The following is a 19458-nucleotide window of genomic DNA, read 5'->3' as shown; positions in this document are numbered from 1 at the left end:
GTGCATGGTTTCTCCACCAGAGTCCTCTACTGTAGCCTATATAAGCAGCACTTAGAAAATAAATGGCTTCATTTGCTCTCCACTTGTCCTCACAAGCACTATAAAAGGCCTATAAAGCGTATATATTCTATCTTTTTTGGCGGGAAAATTTTTCAAATGAAAAGGGATTCCCCTAGGAAAGGTGGCAGTTATAGGAGGCACAAAGAACATAAAATACATATAATCTTTCCTGAAAATTTTTAATTAAGCATCACAATTCATATTACAATCTCCATTTTACAAAGTTATACATGCACATAATTCATTTTTGCTTGCTTTAAGAATTACACCATTCACAATCTTGTATTCCTGAAACAGAATTCAATATTAAAAAGGCTATTCCCTACAATAGAAAGTATTCCTGCAATATAAAATTTAACATTGTTGATAAATTATATTGCAGGCTTCACATAGCTTTATACACTGTTACTGAATGATCACTACACACATAACAATATATCATAATAATTTATCTGCACACATTTATCCCTAATGTAGGTAAACTGCAAATATTTTGGTTTGCAGTTTTTATCATAACATGCGAGTCATTCATTTAGTATAGCATTGCAAGTTGCAGATTTTAGCAACATGTCTAATGAAAACCAAAAGGGATTCATTCAAAACTATAAAAAATGAACATCTCAAATGAAATGGCAAACAAAAAGAGGCTGCCTACAATAATTTCAATGAAAAATATAAATCTATGGACCCCACTGCCAACAGACAAGTAGTGAGACACCAAGAACATCTAACATGATCAGGGATTAATTACACTAAAACCATTTTGAGTAATTCCAGACATTTACATTATGAATCTATGGAAAAGCTGCTATGATTAAGAGTTATGACCCTTGACATGTCACTTATCATGGTCATGATCGCTATCTTGATGAAAATCAGTCATTTTAGTTTTCACCACAATTCTTATTGCAGTCATGGTCCTCATCATGATTGTGGTCTTGTGGTGCTTGAGGTCTTGTCAGGACACTTGTCATGATTGAGGTCTTGTCAGGACACTTGTCATGGTGCTTATCATGATCGAGGTCTTGTCGTGATTGAGATCTTGTCAGGACGCTTGTCGTGGTGCTTATCATGATTGAGGTCTTGTCAGGATGCTTGTCGTGATTGAGGTCTTGTCAGGATGCTTGTCGTGGTGCTTATCATGATTGAGGTCTTGTCAGGATGCTTGTCGTGATTGAGGTCTTGTCAGGACACTTGTCGTGGTGCTTATCATGATTGAGGTCTTGTCAGGAAGCTTGTCGTGATTGAGGTCTTGTCAGGATGCTTGTCATGATTGAGGTCTTGTCAGGACACTTGTCGTGATTGTGGTCTTGTCAGGACGCTTGTCATGGTGCTTATCATGATTCAGGTCTTGTCAGGACGCTTGTCGTGGTGCTTATCATGATTGTGGTCTTGTCAGGACACTTGTCGTGGTGCTTATCATGATTGAGATCTTGTCAGGACACTTGTCGTGGTGCTTATCATGATTGTGGTCTTGTCAGGACGCTTGTCGTGGTGCTTATAATGATTGTGGTCTTGTCAGGACGCCTGTCATGGTGCTTATCATGATTGTGGTCTTGTCAGGACACCTGTAGTTGTGCTTATCATGATTGTGGTCTTGTCAGGATGCCTGTCGTGGTGCTTATCATGATTGTGGTCTTGTCAGGATGCCTGTCGTGGTGCTTATCATGATTGTGGTCTTGTCAGGACGTTTGTCGTGGTGCTTATCATGATTGTGGTCTTGTCAGGACACTTGTCGTGGTGCTTATCATGATTGTGGTCTTGTCAGGACGCCTGTCGTGGTGCTTATCATGATTGTGGTCTTGTCAGGATGCCTGTCGTGGTGCTTATCATGATTGTGGTCTTGTCAGGACGCTTGTCATGGTGCTTATCATGATTGTGGTCTTGTCAGGACGCCTGTCGTGGTGCTTATCATGATTGTGGTCTTGTCAGGACGCCTGTCGTGGTGCTTATCATGATTGTGGTCTTGTCAGGACACCTGTCGTGGTGCTTATCATGATTGTGGTCTTGTCAGGATGCTTGTCGTGGTGCTTATCATGATTGTGGTCTTGTCAGGACGCTTGTCGTGGTGCTTATCATGATTGTGGTCTTGTCAGGATGCCTGTCGTGGTGCTTATCATGATTGTGGTCTTGTCAGGACGCTTGTCGTGGTGCTTATCATGATTGTGGTCTTGTCAGGACGCCTGTCGTAGTGCTTATCATGCTTGTGGTCTTGTCAGGACGCTTGTCGTGGTGCTTATCATGATTGTGTTCTTGTCAGGACGCCTGTCGTGGTGCTTATCATGATTGTGGTATTGTCAGGACGCTTGTCGTGGTGCTTATCATAATTGTGGTCTTGTCACGACGCCTGTCGTGGTGCTTATCATGATTGTGGTCTTGTCAGGACGCTTGTCGTGGTGCTTATCATGATTGTGGTCTTGTCAGGACGCTTGTCGTGGTGCTTATCATGATTGTGGTCTTGTCATGATTGTGGTCTTGTCAGGACGCCTGTCGTGGTGCTTGTCATGATCGTGGTCTTGTCAGGACGCTTGTCGTGGTGCTTATCATGATTGAGGTCTTGTCAGGACGCTTGTCGTGGTGCTCATCATGATTGTGGTCATGTCATGACACTTGTTGTGGTGCTTATCATGATTGTGGTCTTGTCAGGACACTTGTCGTGGTGCTCATCATGATTGTGGTCATGTCAGGACGCTTGTCGTTATGCTTATCATGATTGTGGTCTTGTCAGGAAGCTTGTCGTAGTAATTATCATGATTGAGGTCTGGTCAGGACACTTGACGTGGTGCTTATCATGATTGTGGTCTTGTCAGGACGCTTATCGTGATGCTTATCATGATTGTGGTCTTCTCAGGATGCTTGTCGTGATGCCTATCATGATTGTGGTCTTGTCAGGCATGATTGTGGTCTTGTCAGACGCTTTTCGTGGTGCTTATCATGATTGAGGTCTTGTCAGGACGCTTGTCGTGGTGCTTATCATGATTGAGGTCTTGTCAGGACGCTTGTCGTGGTGCTTATCATGATTGAGGTCTTGTCAGGACCCTTGTCGTGATGATTATCATGATTGAGGTCTTGTCAGGACGCTTGTCGTGGTGCTTATCATGATTGAGGTCTTGTCAGGACGCTTGTTGTGGTCCTTATCATGATTCTGGTCTTGTCAGTCATGACTATGGTCTTGTCAGGACGCTTTTCGTGGTGCTTATCATGATTGAGGTCTTGTCAGGACGTTGTCGTGGTGCTTATCATAACTGTGGTCTTGTCAGGACGCTTGTCGTGATGCTTATCATGATTGTGGTCTTGTCAGGACGCTTGTCGTGATGCTTATCATGATTGTGGTCTTGTCAGGACGCTTGTCGTAATGCTATCATGATTGTGGTCTTGTCAGGACGCTTGTAGCACTTATCATGATTGTGGTCTTGTCAGGACACTTGTCATGGCGCTTATCATGATTGTGGTCTTGTCAGGATGCTTGTCACGGTGCTTATCATGATTGTGGTCTTGTCAGGACACTTGTCGTGGTGCTTATCATGATTGTGGTCTTGTCAGGACGCTTGTCGTGGCACTTATCATGATTGTGGTCTTGTCAGCATGCTTGTCATGGTGCTTATCATGACTGTGGTCTTGTCAGGACGCTTGTCATGGTGCTTATCATGATTGTGGTCTTGTCAGCACACTTGTCATGGTGCTTATCATGATTGTGGTCTTGTCAGGACGCTTGTCGTGGTGCTTATCATGATTGTGGTCTTGTCAGGATGCTTGTCATGGTGCTTATCATGATTGTGGTCTTGTCAGGATGCTTGTCATGGTGCTTATCATGATTGTGGTCTTGTCAGGATGCTTGTCATGGTGCTTATCATGATTGTGGTCTTGTCAGGACGCTTGCCGTGGTGCTTATCATGATTGTGGTCTTGTCATGATTGTGGTCTTGTCAGGACGCCTGTCGTGGTGCTTGTCATGATCGTGGTCTTGTCAGGACGCTTGTCGTGGTGCTTATCATGATTGAGGTCTTGTCAGGACGCTTGTCGTGGTGCTCATCATGATTGTGGTCATGTCATGACACTTGTTGTGGTGCTTATCATGATTGTGGTCTTGTCAGGACACTTGTCGTGGTGCTCATCATGATTGTGGTCATGTCAGGACGCTTGTCGTTATGCTTATCATGATTGTGGTCTTGTCAGGAAGCTTGTCGTAGTAATTATCATGATTGAGGTCTGGTCAGGACACTTGACGTGGTGCTTATCATGATTGTGGTCTTGTCAGGACGCTTATCGTGATGCTTATCATGATTGTGGTCTTCTCAGGATGCTTGTCGTGATGCCTATCATGATTGTGGTCTTGTCAGGCATGATTGTGGTCTTGTCAGACGCTTTTCGTGGTGCTTATCATGATTGAGGTCTTGTCAGGACGCTTGTCGTGGTGCTTATCATGATTGAGGTCTTGTCAGGACGCTTGTCGTGGTGCTTATCATGATTGAGGTCTTGTCAGGACCCTTGTCGTGATGATTATCATGATTGAGGTCTTGTCAGGACGCTTGTCGTGGTGCTTATCATGATTGAGGTCTTGTCAGGACGCTTGTTGTGGTCCTTATCATGATTCTGGTCTTGTCAGTCATGACTATGGTCTTGTCAGGACGCTTTTCGTGGTGCTTATCATGATTGAGGTCTTGTCAGGACGTTGTCGTGGTGCTTATCATAACTGTGGTCTTGTCAGGACGCTTGTCGTGATGCTTATCATGATTGTGGTCTTGTCAGGACGCTTGTCGTGATGCTTATCATGATTGTGGTCTTGTCAGGACGCTTGTCGTAATGCTATCATGATTGTGGTCTTGTCAGGACGCTTGTAGCACTTATCATGATTGTGGTCTTGTCAGGATGCTTGTCGTGATGCTTATCATGATTGTGGTCTTGTCAGGACACTTGTCATGGCGCTTATCATGATTGTGGTCTTGTCAGGATGCTTGTCACGGTGCTTATCATGATTGTGGTCTTGTCAGGACACTTGTCGTGGTGCTTATCATGATTGTGGTCTTGTCAGGACGCTTGTCGTGGCACTTATCATGATTGTGGTCTTGTCAGCATGCTTGTCATGGTGCTTATCATGACTGTGGTCTTGTCAGGACGCTTGTCATGGTGCTTATCATGATTGTGGTCTTGTCAGCACACTTGTCATGGTGCTTATCATGATTGTGGTCTTGTCAGGACGCTTGTCGTGGTGCTTATCATGATTGTGGTCTTGTCAGGATGCTTGTCATGGTGCTTATCATGATTGTGGTCTTGTCAGGATGCTTGTCATGGTGCTTATCATGATTGTGGTCTTGTCAGGACGCTTGCCGTGGTGCTTATCATGATTGTGGTCTTGTCAGGATGCTTGTCGTGGTGCTTATCATGATTGTGGTCTTGTCAGGATGCTTGTTGTGATGCTTATCGTGATTGTGGTCTTGTCAGGACGCTTGTCGTGATGCTTATCATGATTGTGGTCTTGTCAGGACGCTTGTGATGCTTATGATTGTGGTCTTGTCAGGACGCTTGTCGTGGTGTTTATCATGATTGTGGTCTTGTCAGGACGCTTGTCGTGATGCTTATCATGATTGTGGTCTTGTCAGGACGCTTGTGATGCTTATCATGATTGTGGTCTTGTCAGGACGCTTGTCGTGATGCTTATCATGATTGTGGTCTTGTCAGGACGCTTGTCATGATGCTTATCATGATTGTGGTCTTGTCAGGACGCTTGTCATGGTGCTTATCATGATTGAGGTCTTGTCAGGACGCTTGTCATGGTGCTTATCATGATTGAGGTCTTGTCAGGATGCTTGTCGTGATGCTCATCATGATTGTGGTCTTGTCAGGACGCTTGTCGTGATGCTTATCATGATTGTGGTCTTGTCATGGTGCTTATAATGATTGAGGTCCTGTCAGGACGCTTGTCGTGGTGCCATCATGATTGTGGTCTTGTCAGGATGCTTGTCATGGTGCTTATGATTGTGGTCTTGTTAGGACGCTTGTCGTGGTGCTTATCATGATTGTGGTCTTGTCAGGACGCTTGTCGTGATGCTTATCATGATTGTGGTCTTGTCAGGATGCTTGTGATGCTTATCATGACTGTGGTCTTGTCAGGACGCTTGTCGTGGTGTTTATCATGATTGTGGTCTTGTCAGGGCGCTTGTCGTGATGCTTATCATGATTGTGGTCTTGTCAGGACGCTTGTGATGCTTATCATGATTGTGATCTTGTCAGGACGCTTGTCGTGATGCTTATCATGATTGTGGTCTTGTCAGGACGCTTGTCGTGATGCTTATCATGATTGTGGTCTTGTCAGGACGCTTGTCGTGATACTAATCATGATTGTGGTCTTGTCAGGACGCTTGTCATGGTGCTTATCATGATTGAGGTCTTGTCAGGACGCTTGTCATGGTGCTTATCATGATTGAGGTCTTGTCAGGACGCTTGTCGTGATGCTTATCATGATTGTGGTCTTGTCATGGTGCTTATAATGATTGAGGTCTTGTCAGGACGCTTGTCGTGGTGCTATCATGATTGTGGTCTTGTCAGGATGCTTGTCATGGTGCTTATGATTGTGGTCTTGTCAGGACGCTTGTCGTGGTGCTTATCATGATTGTGGTCTTGTCAGGACGCTTGTCGTGATGCTTATCATGATTGTGGTCTTGTCAGGATGCTTGTGATGCTTATCATGATTGTGGTCTTGTCAGGACGCTTGTCGTGATGCTTATCATGATTGAGGTCTTGTCAGGACGCTTGTCATGGTGCTTATCATGATTGAGGTCTTGTCAGGACGCTTGTCGTGATGCTTATCATGATTGAGGTCTTGTCAGGACGCTTGTCATGGTGCTTATCATGATTGAGGTCTTGTCAGGACATTTGTCGTGGTGCTTATCATGATTGAGGTCTTGTCAGGACGCTTGTCGTGGTGCTTATCATGATTGTGGTCTTGTCAGGACGCTTGTCGTGGTGCTTATCATGATTGTGGTCTTGTCAGGATGCTTGTCGTGGTGCTTATCATGATTGAGGTCTTGTCAGGACACTTGTCGTGGTGTTTATCATGATTGTGGTCTTGTCAGGACGCTTGTCGTGGTGCTTATCATGATTGTGGTCTTGTCAGGACGCTTGTCATGGTGCTTATCATGGTCATGGTCCTCGTCATGAAAACATTTGGAAAACGCAAAATATTTAACAAACTGTTAAATCATTAATAAATTGTTAGTAACTGTTAAGGCATCTTTGTATCAGATGTTGATGAAACTGGCCATTATTGTATACAATTTTATAATCCCACAGAATGGAAAACCGAACTATTGGATTCAATTTATCTAATCTCCATATTCAATCTATTCTGAACACACATTTGTTTATTCTGTTTATACCTCCTACATATCTCTATCGATCTACATATCTTTTTAAATATATAGTGTGCATTCCAATACATTACAATTCGTTCCAAAGCAGATAAGATCCCCACTGAAATCCTTCACTTCTTCGTAACAGTCCTGCTCGTCGATCTCAGGAAAAGCTGTGATCCTCCACTGTCCCGCAGAGAAACGATCTGAAAAAGTTGAAAAGAATGCCAGTTCAATGTTAGGTGAAACATAATTATCTATAGAACTCCTGTTTCTACAGAGTTGTGGAGAAAACACCAGCCAATCTCACTTGATTTGAAATTATGTTGGCTAACCTTTGAAATTCAAACCGTACATAGTGACAGCTGTGCAACAACTGAAGGAGCCCGATAAGGATAAACATGTAAATTTCTGCCGCTGGTTGTTGAATATGGTCGTTTGGACCTGTTTATCATGACTGATAAGGCTTTGTTTCATCTATTGGGATATGTAACAGCAGGTATTGGGTGACAGAAAATCCTAACCTAGTGTATGAGCAACCCCTACACAACCAAAAGATCGCTATGACTGCAAAACTCATTACCGATCCAATATTCTTTGACACCACAGTCAACACAGGTTTATACTTGACCTTCTTGGATGAATTTTATCCCCAACAGAAGAGGAGCGTAATTACTGCTTTTTTCAACAAGATGGAGCAACATCTCACACATCTGAGAGGTCACTTACTGTACGCGTATTCATCAGACATTCACTGAAGAGTGGACTGTGAGCGAACGCTTGTGGCCACAGCGGTCACCAGAATTGTTGACATGTGACTTTTATTTATGAGTATACTTGAAGGGGAAGTGTACAAGAAGAATCCCTACGCTATCGATGAACTGAAGGATAACATCCGCACTATTACCTGTGAGGAACTGGGATGCATGTATATTAATCTGTTAAGACATGCACAGAAGTGTCCAGAAGTTGGTGGAGGGCACTTTCAACGTCTATTATGGTTAGTACAGGACATATTTATTTATTCATTCATTTTTTTCCATGTCTTTGAAAAAAGTTAGTTTCAAATCAAATGAGATGAGACAGGCTGGTGTCAACTATCCAACCCTGTACTTCCCCAATATCTGCAGTACAAAGTATTGTGATTCTGCAAAACGTCCATTTAGAGATATTCACAAAGTACACATTTCCAGCAATCCTGATATAGAGAAAAGTGGTTTTCAGGATGTCATCCTTGTCTTTGTCCTTATCATGGTCTTCGTTATTTTTATCATGCTACCTATTTCTATCATTGTCCTTATGATATTTGTCTCTGTTATGGTCTGTATAGTTGCCTTTTTCCTTGTCATGATCTATATCATGGTTCTTGTCGTAGTCCATGTTGTGTTCCTTAAGCTACAGTTTCTTTACGGCGATCATCACCGGACGCACATCACCGGCGATTATAAATGCTGGCGATCGTCAGGAAGTGGTTTCTTTATCAGCATACATCGCTGTCAATTCTCATTTGTTTTGCTGCCGTAACTCGATTCAATATTTCTACATGGCCTTCTCTAAATATCGATTATTGAACATGTATGCGGCGATGTGCATCCTGAATTTGCTTCAGAAGCAACCTCCAACGATCTACGTTGGCGATCATCGCTGTAAAGAAACCGTGTGCATTCATTTTAACTGCTAGCAACTCCAGGTGACAAATGCCAGCGATGATCACCATAAACAAACCACAGCTTTATTGTGATCACTGTCATCCTAGTCTTTATCTTTGTCATCTGTGTCATGGCTCTTATCGTGGTACTTGTTATCTTATCATGGTCGTGATCCTTTGGTGGTCCTCATCATGGTGCTTACCGTGGTCCATGTCATTGTCCTTATTGTCTGTCATGGCCCTTGTTGCCTTTGTCATTGTCCTTATCATGATCCATGTCATAGCCTTATTGTGATCCTTGCCATAGCCCTTCTCATGTTACTTGTCTTACCATGGTCCTTATCTTGGTCTTGGTGCTTTGGTGGTCCTTATCATGGTCCATGTCGTTGTCCTTATTGTCTGTCATGGCCCTTGGTACTTTTGTCATTGACCTCATCATGATCGTGGTCCTATGTTCCATATCATGATCCACGTCATAGTCCTTATTGTGATCCTTGTCATGTGCTTGGTTCTTGCAATAGTTCATGTCACTATCCTTGTCATGGTCGTGGTCCTTGTGATCCTCATCATGAGCCATGTCATAATCCTTATTGTGATCTTTGTCATGGTGATTGTCATGGTTCGTCCACACCTGTGGAGTAATGGTTAGCACGTCTAGCCACGAACCCAGGTGGCCTGGGTTTGATTCCCGGTCAGGGCAAGTTACCTGGTTGAGGTTTTTTCCAGGGTTTTCCCTCAACCCAATATGAGCAAATGCTGGGTAACTTTCGGTGTTGGACCCCGGACTCATTTCACCGGCATTATCACCTTCATCTCATTCAGACGCTAAATAACCTAAGTGCCGCGAACCCAGGTGGCCTGGGTTTGATTCCCGGTCAGGGCAAGTTACCTGGTTGAGGTTTTTTCCGGGGTTTTCCCTCAACCCAATATGACCAAATGCTGGGTAACTTTCGGTGTTGGACCCCGGACTCATTTCACCGGCATTATCACCGTCATCTCATTCAGATGCTAAATAACCTAAGTGCCGCGAACCCAGGTGGCCCGGGTTCGATTCCCAGTCGGGGCAAGTTACCTGGTTGAGGTTTTTTCTGGGGTTTTCCCTCAACCCAATATGAGCAAATGCTGGGTAACTTTCGGTGTTGGACCCTGGACTCATTTCACCGGCATTATCACCGTCATCTCATTCAGATGCTAAATAACCTAAGTTGTTGATAAAGCGTCGTAAAATAACCTACTAAAATAAAAAATAAAAATTGTCATGGTTCATGTCATGATTCTTACTGTAGTCCTTGTCGTGGTATTTGTCTTTATCAGTCCTTATCATGGTACCTGTTGTCCTTGTAATGATGCTTATCATGATCCATTTCGTGGCCCTTCTTTTTGTCCTTGTATGTCATGGCCTTTGTTTTCTTTGTCATTGTTGTGGTCCTTGTCATCCTTATTGTGGTCCATGTCATGGTCCATGATCCTTGATGTGTTGCCTGTCGTAGTCCATGTTGTGATCCTTACTGTGGTCATTGTTTTTGTCTTTCTCATGGTCCTACATTTGTCATTTCAAAATAATAGTTTTGTTTTGGTCATTTGACAAGTGACTTTTGTGTGACACAGTGAGAAGACAGGAAAATAAGCATAATATGCCTCAACTACTAAACTGTCACGTAGCAAATACACTTATTTCCTGCTCTTTACTTCATACACAACAGTGACTAGAATTTCAAAGAGAAGATCAGATCTATACTCTGAAAAGATGATAGGAGAATATCAGGCGGGGTTTCAATCAGGAAGATCTACAACAGATAATTTGTTCACACTAACATAAATAATGGAGTGCCGGGAATTTAACCTAATTACCATTAATTGCAAGCAAGTTTACGATTGTATTTTACAAAAGACACTGGGGCTGCCTTACTAATATATAGCATTCCATCTAAATTTAGACCAATGAACCTAACAATGAAGGAAACTGTTAATATTGTTAAAATACAAAATGAGATAACTGACATCTTTATTATTGGCCAAGGGTTAAAGCAGGCTGACGGATTGGTCCCACTACTATTTAATCTCACTCTAAATTCATAACACAAACTGGTTTGGGTGGAAAAAATACAATACCATTCAAATCATTGCATATGCTGATGGCCTGGTTATAGTACCGTAATAAAGAAAAAAAAAATGTTTTATTTAACGACGCTCGCAACTGCAGAGGTTATATCAGCGTCGCCAGATGTGCCGGAATTTTGTCCCGCAGGAGTTCTTTTACGTGCCAGTAAATCTACTGACACGAGCCTGTCGCATTTAAGCACACTTAAATGCCATCGCCCTGGCCCGGAATCGAACCCGCAACCTTGGGCATAGAAGGCCAGCCACAATAAAGATTTTCAGGAAAACCTTAAATCAAAAAATTTTCACTTCATTAAGCAATTCTTTTAGCTCATTGATTTTGCTAAGTTTTACAATTTTAAAATGACTCCAACCTATCTAGGTGAAATTCTTCTAACCTGCTTAACAAAATCTACCGAATCTATTTTTTTACTTGGTTATTTAACGACGCTGTATCAACTACTGGTCTTACTAATAAACTGTGTATAGTTTTTATACGAGACTTATGCAGTGTTGAGACAGGAAATGTTACTAATAAACCATGCACAAGCGATGGATGTATAAACAGCCTGTAACTATACAATGGGAATTGCTTTGCAGTAGTTATATATACGAAACCCCTTGTTTAAGCGTTGTATATAGAGAAAAATGGTCACCCCACTAACAGCTGTTCGTATCGACTGTCATTTTATGATGATGGATGCCTTGTAACCACAGAAGAACACACCAAAGAGCTCATAATAAGTAGAATATTATTGCTGTAGCTTGTAGTCTTTGACCAAAATGTAGTGTGGTAATTGATCAGAGCCAGTTGTACTATCGATTCTTAACACGGCACACTAGAGCGCTCTACCGGATGCAATAGAGAATTTCAGATATTCTATTACCTTTCATAATGAAGTAATGACAAAACTATGACGTAGCTGTGTAACAGTTATACTGTTATACACGACGTATGTAGTGATTATTAGTAAGGAATTTACACACAACTTATAAACGAGCTACTCATTGTATAAGTATAAGACAGTTAAACGTCTGTATATAGAGTTTTTATTAGTAAGACCGTACGAGGTTATTTAGCGTCGATGGGATTGGTAATAGTGAGATGAGGCCGAGAATTTGCCATAAATTACCTGACATTTGCCAACACATAATCAGTCCAAGCGGGAATCAAACCTCAAGCTCAAGCTAACACCGGATTGGCAGATCTATCTATTCTAAACAACTCTGTTATACTCTGATTAAATACTGCATCTTGTACATATGTTTAGGAATCTTAATATCCACTCCTGGGAACCTCAGCAATGCCAGTGTTCCTCATCTAACCATCTTGACTTGGTTGGCCAAAGTCCCGTTTTCCCTAAGCTTTATAATTTTATCTATTCTATTCAAGTATGTTACATTCTAATATATACAAACCTTAAGCTCACAATGATCTTGTCGAAGTCATTCACCTCTTCATACAGCCCTGCTCAGTTTCAGGAAAATCTGTAGTCCTCTCCGGCCCATGGAGAAACAATCTGTGACAGAAATACCGGCAGAATATAAGCTCAATGTTAGGTGTTAGAATTCCTATTTTTACTTCCTCAATACATGAAGTTTTAAAGCTAAAGCATTGTGATGCTGGAAAAAATTAATTTCGCTATTTCCAAGGGACCACACATTTTCAATAAATCATTGTACCAGGAAGTGATTTAGATCATGTTGTATGTCTATAACAAATATTTCTGCACTATTGGTCAGATTTTGTTCATATCCACTAACTCTCGCCTCCAAAGTCAACTTATTCAAGGATCCTTCACACAAAAAAAAATGTATATTCGAAAAAACACTCATGGCAATTTAGCGCACATGAAATCATTTTCTTTTTAATTGTTTTTAACTAATAACAGGTAGGTACTCGACTATTCGTCATTCACCCATATAAAACCAATTATATAGATAAATTTACCGAGAGTCATTGTCCAGGTTGTGCCATAGGAGGCTGGTCTACGCTACATCTGCGATGAGATGAGATGAGATGGAGATTTGTCAGGATGTCACAGGAGAACTGCAGCTCCCGGCGAAAACTCTGTGAAATATAATGTAAAAATATGATTATTTCAGTTATTTCTTTACATTTATAAAGCAACCCATTTCGCGCTCACATAAATACTTCTGCACTATTGGTCAGATTTTGTTCAAATCCACTAACTCTCGTCTCCAAAGTCAATTTATTCAAGGATCATGAATATTATATTACATTTTTTCCTTCAAAAAAAAAAAAAGTAACATTCGAAAAAACTCATGGCAATTTAGCGCAAATGAAATAATTTTCTTTTTCTTTTTTAACTAATAACAGGTAGGTACTTGACTATTCGTCATTCACCCATATCAAACCAATTATATAGATCAATTTACCGAGAGTCATTGTCCAGGTTGTGCCATAGGAGGCTGGTCTAAGCTACATCTGCGATGAGACGAGATGATTTGTCAGGATGTCACAGGAGAACTGCAGCTCCCGGCGAAAACCCTGTGAAATATAATGTAAAAATATGATTATTTCAGTTATTTCTTTACATTTATAAAGCAACCCATTTCGCACTCACATAAATACTTCTGCACTATTGGTCAGATTTTGTTCATATCCACTAACTCTCGTCTCCAAAGTGAATTTATTCAAGGATCATGAATATTATATTACATTTTTCCTTAAAAAAAAAAAAAGTACATTCGAAAAAACTCATGGAAATTTAGCGCAAATGAAATAATTTTCTTTTTCTTTTTTAACTAATGCTCGACTATTCGTCATTCACTCATATAAAACCAATGATATAGATCAATTTACCGAGAGTCATTGTCCAGGTTGTGCCATAGGAGGGTGGTCTATGCTACATCTGCGATGAGATGAAATGAAGATTTGCCAGGATGTCACAGGAGAACTGCAGCTCCCGGCAAAAAACCCTGTGAAATATAATATAAAAATATTATTATTTCAGTTATTTCTTTATATTTATAAAGCAACTCATTTAGCACTCACATCTCTCCCCTGCTAGAACCTTTACAGCTATTACGAGACTTCTGTCATAACACAAAGCATCCTGAACACTTATAAACTCTACTTCTACTGGACAAAGTTTGTCGTGAATCGTACAATTAAAGGGCATGTTAAAAAAAAATCTAAAACAAAAATGAGGTAACAGCAAGGCCCCATGAAAACCCACTTAACACCTTCTGTTCTCCACACATCCTAGAGCCTTGTCAATAGCACTTGTCCTATTCTGCAGTCTTATAGGGTGCTATTCATAGACAGTTAGCTAGCCCGCACTACGAGCATGCTAAACTAGCCCCGCTATCGACTGGTTACTTGTACAGGATTCATATATCATATCGCTAACAGTGGTTTAGGAATATGAAAAACGTTAGTTCGCTGATTATCTACCGGAAGCCAGCGCTAAGAATGTCTACGAATACGGCCCATACTGATTGATGAATATTAATCTATGCTCGGCTTTTCTATAGCATGTGATGCTCAAACTTCCAACTTTAATTTTTCTAAGTTCTCCGGTGCGGGAATCTGTGACAGATTAGGTTAGATTAGCTTAGTTTCTTAGTTTAGGCTTTTCGAAGCCTTGTATATACGAATCTGTGACAGGTTAGATTAGTTTAGGTTTTTGATATACCTTGCATATACGAATCTGTATTTAGTTTAGGCTTTTTGCATGCTTTGGTACACTAAGTGAAATGAAATGTGCGTTTCGCGTTATATTTTGAAGTGTTCTACCTTTTTATTTCAAGTTTTAGGTTATCTGCACCGATAAACGCTTTCCAATTTGTACCTATTTTCTAATATGTTTTCAAGTCAACTGACGTCCTATACGAATTCTTCACATTCCATCAGAAAATTACCGGTAGCCTTTTTCCCAGTTTTCGTATAAAAAAAAAAAAAAAAACCTTCAGTGTCGCATGTTATGGAAAACCCCTGTGCTCGATATCTTTCATGATCTTCTATATCATTGCTCGACATCTTTCATGGTCTTCTATGTCATAATTAAGTCAAAGAATACGTCGTCCCTTAGAATCAGTGAAACTTTGGTATCTCCCCACACTACACAATTCCTCGGCCTCATATCACTTACATAATCCCAACTAACCCACTAACCTTGCCATATACGTCGGCTAAATATTAACTATCCCCTCATTTAACCCATAAAAAAAATCTAAATCGGTCAGTCCCATTTGTGGTGTGAGGCGATATCGAAGATTGGCCGAATGCTATTTCAGTACAAACTCCAAAAGCTATGTTGACTAATATATTAATATGAATTTTAATCACACCTGTTGCAACTTCCGAAAAATGCTGTGCAATATAAAGGACTAATACTGAAGTTTTCCCCAGAGCAGTGCATATCACCATATTATTTGTTTACGGAGTATTTACTTATTTATTTCTAAACATAAGCAGCCTATTCATTACGAAAATTTATTTCAAAATGCGTATCCTACGTCCTGCCATCCCATTACGTCCTTTCCTTTTCGCACAGGAAAATACAAAATAATTTCTCGTTGTTTTAAAAATCCGGTCACCTTATGAAAACTATAATGAAACGATTACCATATTACTTCATATCATTGAAAAATATTACAAATTGTAAGCATAATATGAAAATTACAGACAAAATTATACAAACCCAACCGAACTCACGTCATGTCGAAGAAGAAAAGGATGTTCGAACGATTTGCATGCAGTGTCGCCAGGCTCACGGAATGGAAAATCCCTTTGATACAATGAAAAAACTCTATATTTCCAAAACAATTACCTAAATAATCCCTCCGTAGATTGGTAGAGCCGTAGAGCGGATGTTTAAATGAAGGCTCAGACAATACACAACAGTACACGACAATCATAGAGGGTTTCTAGACAATATTTACTTACTTACTTACTTACTTATGGCTTTTAAGAAAGCCAGAGGTTCATTGCCGCCCTCACATAAGGCCGCCATCTGTCCCTATCCTAAGCAAGATCAATCCAGTCCCTACCATCATACCCCACCTCCCTCAAATCCATTTTTATATTATCCTCCCATCTACGTCTCTCTAGGTCTTATTCCCTCCGGCCTCCCAACTAACACGCTATATATGCATTTCTGGATTCTCCCATACGTGCTACATGTCCTGCCCAGCTCAAACGTCTGAATTTAATGTTCCTAATTATGTCAGGTGAAGAATATAATGCGAGCAGTTCTGAATTGGGTAACTTTCTCCATTCTCCTGTAACTTCATCCCTCTTAGCCCCAAATATTTTCTAAGAACCTTATTTTCAAACATCCTTAATCTCTGTTCCTCTCTCAAAGTTCTAGACAATATACAACCCTATAAATATATTACAATCAAAAAGCATTTAGAGAAAATCCTGGGTGTCAAATCCAGATGGGATTTTAAAACGTGCTAAAAAGAAAAAAAAGGATTGTTTCAATAATCTTTCTTGACAGTATAGCATATGGTAATGTTGGTTCAGATCACCTAAAAATAGACCATACTGTCCAAGCCTAAATTACAAGATGTTATAATAAATTTACAGCGAAATAACAGAATACATATTTAAACTAATAATCAGCATACAAACCCTTTAAATAAACCTCTTGTGATGCAAGTTGCATCATTGTAGCCTATTCTATATAACTTAACCACTGAGCATATTCTAAATGACATATAGTACCATTGCAGAAAAATATGGTTACAACTTACAACCTCATTTTATTTACCCAATATCAACATTCTTGTATTCGCAGATGATACAGTATTAGTAGCTAAAGACATTAATACTGATTTGACTCTTTTAGCAATAGCTCAAACAAAATTCAATGAAACTGACTTAATGAAAAAACTAAAATTGGTTTTAATATAATTAAAGGTAAAAATTTCTCAAGTTATCATTGATCTCAGCATAAAAATGGAATCGATTTCCAAAGAAGAAAAATAAAATGTCAGGGAAATCACATTTAATGATGAAATTGTAATTGACACTGCTAATATAAAGAATCAGCTAAAAGACAAACTAAGGAATCTAGTCTCCTCACCCTTATTAAGACCAGACCAGAAATTTAATATATTAAGTTCTTGTTTTCGACCTACTCTAATTTCTACCTGTTTGAGAGACTAAAGGTAATATAGAAGACATGAACTTCTTATTACGACAATGTAATCAGAGTTGTTCCGAGAGTGAATACATATACAACACAACAACGTTTTTGAGAAATAGATAAAACTATTCCCAAAATGTAGGGAATTAAAGTTTATAAATACTAAAAGAAAGCACTTTTAAATTTAAAGCATAATACAGATAATTTTGTACTAAAGTGTTAAAAAAGTGTCCTGCTTATATTTTAATTACTTTCTAAAGAATATGTTGTTGTTGTTGTTTTCTAATGCCAGGCGTTTGACAATAAAGTCATTTGACCTCTTGCACTCCAATATTTTTCAAAGATATTATCATGGTTTTCTAAAGAATATACACACATTATCAGCAGAGGATTGTAATGTAAAATTTGAGACGGTGTCGGGTGGAGTTCCCGGGTAGCTCAGTTGGCAGAGCGCTGGTACGTTCAACCAGAGGTCCCGGGATCGATACCCGGCCCTGGAACAATTTTTCCCTTGAAATTATTCAAATCTGCTTTACAGGAAGCTTTACCTGAAAGACTAGATTTGCATAAAATTTTCTGCTTGTTAAATTATTTTATCCATACTAATTAAGGAAAATGGAAAAGGATGAAGGATATTAGATTTGATGCAGTAAAGGTTTCGTTTCTATAAATTAATGCAACATCTGTTTCAAGAGATAAATTTATTTGTTTTTGTGGTTGCATATAGGTAGCAAACTACTAAATTGTAAATACGAAGAACATATAAATAACTTTTAAGGTCTGAAACAAAACTTCAACAATCAAAAGTGACATCTCCATATACACTGTAAAGATATGAGCTACTGTACTCCAACCACGAGAAAGTCTCCAGGGAATGAAACGAAGTGGGGTGATGCTGTGAATGAATGTTGATGTCATAAGGTCACACATGTGGGTACTCGTATCTCTATTGGCTATCTCTCAAAGTACAAACCATAACACTGATATACACATTTTTATACTACCCTAGTTACAAAATTAGATCACTGTTAATCTCCTGGTCTTTTAATCCCTCCATACAGGAAATAACATATGCAGGAGAGCGCATGGTTTTTAAACTGACGTTATAACTCTAATATTATCTATCTCAGTCTTAAGCAAGCAGCTGAGTGTGGAGGTTGATTTGTGCAAGTCAGTGGAAGTAAGCGTAGCAAAGGCATTGACCTGTGTAATGAGTGAAAGAGGCCGGAGTGAAATGGAGGATATTGAAATGAAACAAGATTTAGTAGCATTGAAGGAGACCATAGCGGAGATGAGGAAGAAGGTGGAAGAAATCCAACACGAAAATGAAGGTTTGAAAAGCAAATGGGAGCACTTAGAGGAGGAAAAGAGGAGAAAACTTGATATTTTTTGGAGTAGAAGAAATGGAAAAGGAACATAGTGGTGAAACATACGAGAAGATAATAGGAGTGTGCTGGGAGTGTTTTGGAATGGATTTGAGCGACGGACAAATTGTGGATGTATTTAGAATAGGGAGAAGAAATCGAAATCGCAATCCAGATCAAGTTAGGCCTATACTAGTGAAATTCAAGAGCATGACAACGAAGGATAAGATCGTGAGAAGCAGAAGGTTGCTAGGGAACACTTCTATCAGATTGGAGTTATGAAGTAAGGAGCAGAAGACGGGTTTTGGTCCCTTTCCTGAAAGAAGCTAGGAAAAGTGGTCAATTTGCAAGACTGTGTGGTGATAAATTAAAGATTAACAATTTGATCTTTAGTGTTGAAGAATGTCTCGAAAGCATCAAGGAGCCGGTAGTAGGTTCGGAAGAAATGGAGAGGAATAGGAGAGTCCTGAAGAAGAAAATTAGGGGATTAGTGTCGAGGAGCACTGGAAATGAAAATATTCATGAAAATAGCAAGGCAAGCACGACACGGAGTTCATCAGACAGACATGGAATGCGGAAAGAAGCAACTTCATGCGATCGAGTAAAGCCTACGACGTCATCTGAGGAGAAAATATCAACACGTAGCAGAAATCTACAAACGCGTCAAAATTCCTGCATTTCCAGCATTTTGAGGCGATTCCAAGGCGCGTACGTGAGTTGCAGAGTCAGGGGAAAACAACGACAAGGCAAGTGAAGAAAAATGGAGCGGATTCAGGTAGCAGTGATGAAGGAATAAAGGCGAATAGTAAAAAGAAG

At 40.2% G+C, this 19458-nt stretch overlaps 1 long non-coding RNA gene across 2 annotated transcripts; it reads right to left on the bottom strand.

Moving 5' to 3' along the window:
- Positions 1-220: 220 nt before the first annotated feature.
- LOC138716257 (uncharacterized) lies at positions 221-15876 on the bottom strand. Of its 2 annotated transcripts, none has more exons than XR_011336616.1 (7): positions 15841-15876; positions 13984-14099; positions 13557-13668; positions 13108-13227; positions 12576-12676; positions 7501-7614; positions 221-348 (listed from the first exon to the last, which is right to left on the bottom strand). It is a non-coding gene; the product is annotated as an uncharacterized lncRNA (long non-coding RNA). The 2 variants fall into 2 exon arrangements; XR_011336615.1 differs by having other exon boundaries at positions 15827-15858.
- Positions 15877-19458: the final 3582 nt, after the last annotated feature.

Source organism: Periplaneta americana, chromosome 2 (assembly GCF_040183065.1).
Source record: "Periplaneta americana isolate PAMFEO1 chromosome 2, P.americana_PAMFEO1_priV1, whole genome shotgun sequence".
Taxonomy (NCBI): Eukaryota; Metazoa; Arthropoda; class Insecta; order Blattodea; family Blattidae; genus Periplaneta; species Periplaneta americana.
Note: the sequence above shows the minus strand (reverse complement) of the source record. Positions and strands in the feature narration are given on the sequence as shown.